The sequence below is a fragment of the Triticum urartu genome, chromosome 3 (assembly GCF_003073215.2).
Source record: "Triticum urartu cultivar G1812 chromosome 3, Tu2.1, whole genome shotgun sequence".
Taxonomy (NCBI): Eukaryota; Viridiplantae; Streptophyta; class Magnoliopsida; order Poales; family Poaceae; genus Triticum; species Triticum urartu.
Genome location: NC_053024.1, coordinates 184,279,097 through 184,286,805, shown reverse-complemented (window position 1 = coordinate 184,286,805; position 7,709 = coordinate 184,279,097).

Here is a 7,709-nt window from a genome sequence, read left to right as displayed (position 1 = left end):
TTATCCGGAAATCATAATACATGTGTGAATACATAGACCACAACATGTCCCTAGTGAGCCTCTAGTTAACTAGCTCGTTGATCAATAGATAGTCATGGTTTCCTGACTATGGACATTAGATGTCATTGATAACGGGATCACATCATTAGGAGAATGATGTGATGGAAAAGACCCAATCCTAAGCATAGCACAAGATCGTGTAGTTCATTTGCTAGAGCTTTTCCAATGCCAAGTATCATTTCCTTAGACCATGAGATCGTGTAACTCCCGGATGCCGTAGGAGTGCTTTGGGTGTATCAAACGTCACAACGTAACTGGGTGACTATAAAGGTATACTACAGGTATCCCCGAAAGTATCTGTTGAGTTGACACGGATCGAGACTGGGATTTGTCACTCCGTATGACAGAGAGGTATCTCTGGGCCCACTCAGTAATGCATCATCATAATGAGCTCAAAGTGACCAAGTGTTTGGTCACGGGATCATGCATTACGGTACGAGTAAAGTGACTTTCCGGTAACGAGATTGAACGAGGTATTGGGATACCGACGATCGAATCTCGGGCAAGTAACGTATCGATTGACAAAGGGAATTGAATACGGGATTGACTGAATCCTCGACATCGTGGTTCATCCGATGAGATCATCGAGGAACATGTGGGAGCCAACATGGGTATCCAGATCCCACTATTGGTTATTGACTGGAGAGTCGTGTCGGTCATGTCTGCGTGTCTCCCGAACTCGTAGGGTCTACACACTTAAGGTTCGGTGACGCTAGGGTTGTAGAGATATTAGTATGCGGTAACCCAAAAGTTGTTCGCGGTCCCGGATGAGATCCCAGAAGTCACGAGGAGTTCCGGAATGGTCCGGAGGTGAAGATTTATATATAGGAAGTCCAGTTTCGGCCATCGGGAAAGTTTCGGGGGTAATCGGTATTGTACCGGGACCACCGGAAGGGTCCCGGGGGTCCACCGGGTGGGGCCACCTATCCCGGAGGGCCCCATGGGCTGAAGTGGGAGGGGAACCAGCCCCCGGTGGGCTGGTGCGCCCCCATGGGCCTCCCCCTACGCCTAGGGTTGGAAACCCTAGGGGTGGGGGGCGCCCCACCTGACTTGGGGGCCAAGCCCCCCCCCTTGCCCCCCCCCTTGGAGATCCCATCTCCTAGGGCCGGAGCCCCCCCCCCTAGGGGTCCTATATATAGTGGGGGGAGGGAGGGCAGCTGCACCAAGTCCCTGGCACCTCCCTCTCCCCTCGTAACACCTCTCTCTCTCGTTGGAGCTTGGCGAAGCCCTGCCGAGATCACCGCTGCTTCCACCACCACGCCGTCGTGCTGCTGGATCTTCATCAACTTATCCTTCCCCTTGCTGGATCAAGAAAGAGGAGACGTCTTCCCAACCGTACGTGTGTTGAACGCGGAGGTGCCGTCCGTTCGGCGCTAGGTCATCGGTGATTTGGATCACGACGAGTACGACTCCATCATCCCCGTTCTCTTGAACGCTTCCGCTCACGATCTACAAGGGTATGTAGATGCACTCCCCTCTCCCTCATTGCTAGATGACTCCATAGATTGATCTTGGTGATGCGTAGAAAAATTTTAAAATTCTGCTACGTTCCCCAACAGTGGCATCATGAGCCAGGTCTATGCGTAGTTTCTATGCACGAGTAGAACACAAGTTGTTGTGGGCGTCGATTTTGTCAATTTGCTTGCCGTTACTAGTCTTATCTTGATTCGGCGGCATCATGGGATGAAGCGGCCCGGACCGACCTTACACGTACGCTTACGTGAGACTGGTTCCACCGACTGACATGCACTAGTTGCATAAGGTGGCTAGCAGGTGTCTATCTCTCCCACTTTAGTCGGATCGGATTCGATGAAAAGGGTCCTTATGAAGGGTAAATAGAAATTGGCATATCACGTTGTGGTTTTGGCGTAGGTAAGAAACGTTCTTGCTAGAAACCTATAGCAGCCACGTAAAAACTTGCAACAACAATTAGAGGACGCCTAACTTGTTTTTGCAGCATATGTCGTGTGATGTGATATGGCCAAAAGGATGTGATGAATGATATATGTGATGTATGAGATTGATCATGTTCTTGTAATAGGAATCACGACTTGCATGTTGATGAGTATGACAACCGGCAGGAGCCATAGGAGTTGTCTTAATTTATTTATGACCTGCGTGTCAACTTATACGTCATGTAATTACTTTAGTTTATCGCTAACCGTTAGCCATAGTAGTAGAAGTAATAGTTGATGAGACAACTTCATGAAGACACGATGATGGAGATCATGGTGTCATGCCGGTGACGACGATGATCATGGCGCCCCGAAGATGGAGATCAAAAGGAGCAAAATGGTATTGGCCATATCATGTCATTTTTTGATTGCATGTGATGTTTATCATGTTTTACATCTTATTTGCTTAGATCGACGGTAGCTTAAATAAGATGATCCCTCACAATAATTTCAAGAAAGTGTTCCCCCTAACTGTGCACCGTTGCGAAGGTTCGTTGTTTCGAAGCACCACGTGATGATCGGGTGTGATAGATTCCAACATTTGAATACAACGGGTGTAAGCCAGATTTACACACGCAATACACTTAGGTTGACTTGACGAGCCTAGCATGTACAGACATGGCCTCGGAACACAAGAGACCGAAAGGTCGAACATGAGTCGTATGGAAGATACGATCAACATGGAGATGTTCACCGATGATGACTAGTCCGTCTCACGTGATGATCAGACACGGCCTAGTTGACTCAGATCATGTATCACTTAGATGACTAGAGGGATGTCTGTCTGAGTGGGAGTTCATTAAATAATTTGATTAGATGAACTTAATTATCATGAACTTAGTCTAAAAACCTTTGCAAAATATCTTGTAGATCAAATGGCCAACACTCATGTCAACCTCAATTTCAACGTGTTCCTAGAGAAAACCAAGCTGAAAGATGATGGCAGCAACTATACGGACTGGGTCCGGAACCTGAGGATCATCCTCATAGCTGCTAGGAAAGCATATGTCCTAGAAGCACCGCTAGGTGATGCACCCATCCCAGAGAACCAAGACGTTATGAACGCTTGGCAGTAACGTGCTGATGATTACTCCCTCATTCAGTGCCGCATGCTTTACAGCTTAGAACTGGGGCTCCAAAAGTGTTTTGAGCGACATGGAGCATATGAGATGTTCGAAGAGCTGAAAATGGTTTTCCAAGCTCACGCTCGGGTCGAGAGATATGAAGTCTCCGACAAGTTCTACAGTTGTAAGATGGAGGAAAATAGTTCTGTCAGTGAGCACATACTCAAAATGTCTGGGTTGCACAACCGCTTGTCCCAGCTGGACATTAACCTCCCGGACGAGGCGGTCATTGACAGAATCCTTCAGTCGCTCCCACCTAGCTATAAGAGCTTTTTGATGAACTACAATATGCAGGGGATGGTGAAAACTATTCCTGAAGTATTTTCAATGCTGAAATCAGAGGAGGTGGAAATCAAAAAGGAACATCAAGTGTTGATGGTCAATAAAACCACTAGTTTCAAGAAAGACAAGGGTAAGAAGAACTTCAAGAAGGACGACAAGGGAGTTGCCGCGCCCGGTAAACCAGTTGCCGCGAAGAAGTCAAAGAATGGACCCAAACCTGAGACTGAGTGCTTTTATTGCAAGGGAAAGGGACACTGGAAGCGGAACTGCCCCAAATACTTAGCGGACAAGAAGGCCGGCAACACTAAAGGTATATGTGATATACATGTAATTGATGTGTACCTTACCAGTACTCGTAGTAGCTCCTGGGTATTTGATACCGGTGCGGTTGCTCACATTTGTAACTCAAAACAGGAGCTGCAGAATAAGCGGAGACTGGCGAAGGACGAGGTGGCAATGCGCGTCGGGAATGGTTCCAAGGTCGATGTGATCGCCGTCGGCACGCTACCTCTACATTTACCTACGGGGTTAGTTTTAAACCTCAATAATTGTTATTTAATGCCAGCTTTGAGCATGAACATTGTATCTGGATCTCGTTTAATACAAGATGGCTACTCATTTAAATCCGAGAATAATGGTTGTTCTATTTATATGAGAGATATGTTTTATGGTCATGCCCCGCTGGTTAATGGTTTATTCTTAATGAATCTCGAACGTGATGTTACACATATTCATAGTGTGAATACCAAAAGATGTAAGGTTGATAATGATAGTCCCACATACCTGTGGCACTGCCGCCTTGGTCACATCGGTGTCAAACGCATGAAGAAGCTCCATACAGATGGACTTTTAGAGTCTCTTGATCTCGAATCATTTGACACGTGCGAACCATGCCTCATGGGTAAAATGACCAAGACTCCGTTATCCGGAACAATGGAGTGAGCAACCAACTTATTGGAAATTATACATACTGATGTGTGCGGTCCAATGAGTGTTGAGGCTCGCGGTGGCTATCGTTATGTTCTCACTCTCACTGATGACTTAAGTAGATATGGGTATGCCTATTTGATGAAACACAAGTCTGAGACCTTTGAAAAGTTCAAGGAATTTCAGAATGAGGTAGAGAATCAATGTGACCGAAAGATAAAATTCTTACGATCAAATCATGGGGGAGAATATTTAAGTCATGAATTTGGTACGCACTTAAGGAAATGTGGAATCGTTTCACAACTCACGCCGCCTGGAACACCTCAGCGTAACGGTGTGTCCGAACATCGTAATCGCACTCTATTGGATATGGTGCGATCTATGATGTCACTCACTGATTTACCGCTATCATTTTGGGGATACGCTCTAGAGACAGCTACATTCACTTTAAATAGGGCACCGTCTAAATCCGTTGAGATGACACCGTATGAATTATGGTTTGGGAAGAAACCTAAGCTGTCGTTTCTAAAAGTTTGGGGATGCGATGCTTATGTCAAGAAACTTCAACCTGAAAAGCTCAAACCCAAGTCGGAAAAGAGCGTCTTCATAGGATACCCTAAGGAAACCATTGGGTATACCTTCTACCTCAGGTCCGAAGGCAAGATCTTTGTTGCCAAGAACGGGTCCTTTCTGGAGAAAGAGTTTCTCTCGAGAGAAGTAAGTGGGAGGAAAGTAGAACTCAATGAAGTACTGCCTCTTGAACCGGAAAGTAGCGCAGCTCAGGAAGATGTTCCTGTGGTGCCTGCACCGACTAGAGAGGAAGTTAATGATAATGATCAAGGTACTTCGGAACAAGTTACTACTAAACTTCGAAGGTCCACAAGGACATGTTCCACACCAGAATGGTATGGCAACCCTGTCCTGGAAATCATGTTGTTAGACAACGGTGAACCTTCGAACTATGAAGAAGCAATGGCGGGCCCAGATTCCAACAAATGGCTTGAAGCCATGCAATCCGAGATAGGATCCATGTATGAAAACAAAGTATGGACTTTGACACCCGATGATCGGCGAGCAATAGAGAATAAATGGATCTTCAAGAAGAAGACAGACGCGGATGGTAATGTTACCATCTATAAGGCTCGACTTGTCGCTAAGGGTTATCGACAAGTTCAAGGGGTTGATTACGATGAGACCTTCTCACCCGTAGCGAAGCTGAAGTCCGTCCGAATCATGTTAGCAATTGCCACATACTATGATTATGAGATATGGCAAATGGACATCAAAACGGCATTCCTTAACGGCTTTCTTAAGGAAGAATTGTATATGATGCAGCCGGAAGGTTTTGTCGATCCTAAGAATGCTAACAAGGTATGCAAGCTCCAACGCTCCATCTATGGGCTGGTGCAAGCATCTCGGAGTTGGAACATTCGCTTTAATGAAATGATTAAAGCGTTTGGGTTTATGCAGACTTATGGAGAAGCCTGCGTTTACAAGAAAGTGAGTAGGAGCTCTGTAGCATTTCTCATATTATATGTGGATGACATACTTTTGATGGGAAATGATATAGAACTTTTGGACAGTATTAAGGCCTACTTGAATACGTGTTTTTCAATGAAGGACCTTGGAGAAGCTGCTTACATATTAGGCATCAAGATCTATAGAGATAGATCGAGACGACTCATAGGTCTTTCACAAAGCACATACCTTGATAAGATATTGAAGAAGTTCAATATGGATCAGTCCAAGAAGGGGTTCTTGCCTGTGTTGCAAGGTGTGAAATTGAGCTCAGCTCAATGTCCGACCACGGCAGAAGATAGAGAAAAGATGAGTGTCGTCCCCTATGCCTCAACCATAGGGTCTATCATGTATGCCATGCTGTGTACCAGACCTGATGTAAACCTTGTCGTGAGTTTGGTAGGAAGGTACCAAAGTAATCCCGGCATGGAACACTGGACAGCGGTCAAGAACATCTTGAAGTACCTAAAAAGTACTAAGGATATGTTTCTTGTATATGGAGGTGACGAGGAGCTCGTCGTAAAGGGTTACGTCGACGCTAGCTTCGACACAGATCTGGATGACTCTAAGTCACAAACCGGATACGTGTATATTTTGAATGGTGGGGCAGTAAGCTGGTGCAGTTGCAAGCAAAGCGTCGTGGCGGGATCTACATGTAAAGCGGAGTACATGGCAGCCTCGGAGGCAGTGCATGAAGCAATCTGGATGAAGGAGTTCATCACCAACCTAGGAGTCATACCCAATGCGTCGGGGCCAATCACTCTCTTCTGTGACAACACTGGAGCTATTGCCCTTGCTAAGGAGCCCAGGTTTCACAAGAAGACCAGGCACATCAAGCGTCGCTTCAACTCCATTCGTGAAAATGTTCAAGATGGAGACATAGATATTTGCAAAGTACATACGGATCTGAATGTCGCAGATCCGTTGACTAAACCTCTTCCGCGAGCAAAACATGATCAACACCAGAACTCTATGGGTGTTCGATTCATCACAATGTAACTAGATTATTGACTCTAGTGCAAGTGGGAGACTGTTGTAAATATGCCCTAGAGGCAATAATAAAATGGTTATTATTATATTTCCTTGTTCATGGTAATTGTCTATTGTTCATGCTATAATTGTGTTATCCGGAAATCGTAATACATGTGTGAATACATAGACCACAACATGTCCCTAGTGAGCCTCTAGTTAACTAGCTCGTTGATCAATAGATAGTCATGGTTTCCTGACTATGGACATTAGATGTCATTGATAACGGGATCACATCATTAGGAGAATGATGTGATGGACAAGACCCAATCCTAAGCATATCACAAGATCGTGTAGTTCGTTTGCTAGAGCTTTTCCAATGTCAAGTATCATTTCCTTAGACCATGAGATCGTGTAACTCCCGGACGCCGTAGGAGTGCTTTGGGTGTATCAAACGTCACAACGTAACTGGGTGACTATAAAGGTATACTACAGGTATCCCTGAAAGTATCTGTTGAGTTGACACGGATCGAGACTGGGATTTGTCACTCCGTATGACGGAGAGGTATCTCTGGGCCCACTCGGTAATGCATCATCATAATGAGCTCAAAGTGACCAAGTGTTTGGTCACGGGATCATGCATTACGGTATGAGTAAAGTGACTTGCCGGTAACGAGATTGAACGAGGTATTGGGATACCGACTATCGAATCTCGGGCAAGTAACGTATCGATTGACAAAGGGAATTGAATACGGGATTGACTGAATCCTCAACATCGTGGTTCATCCAATGAGATCATCGAGGAACATGTGGGATCCAACATGGGTATCCAGATCCCGCTGTTGGTTATTGACTGGAGAGTCGTCTCGGTCAT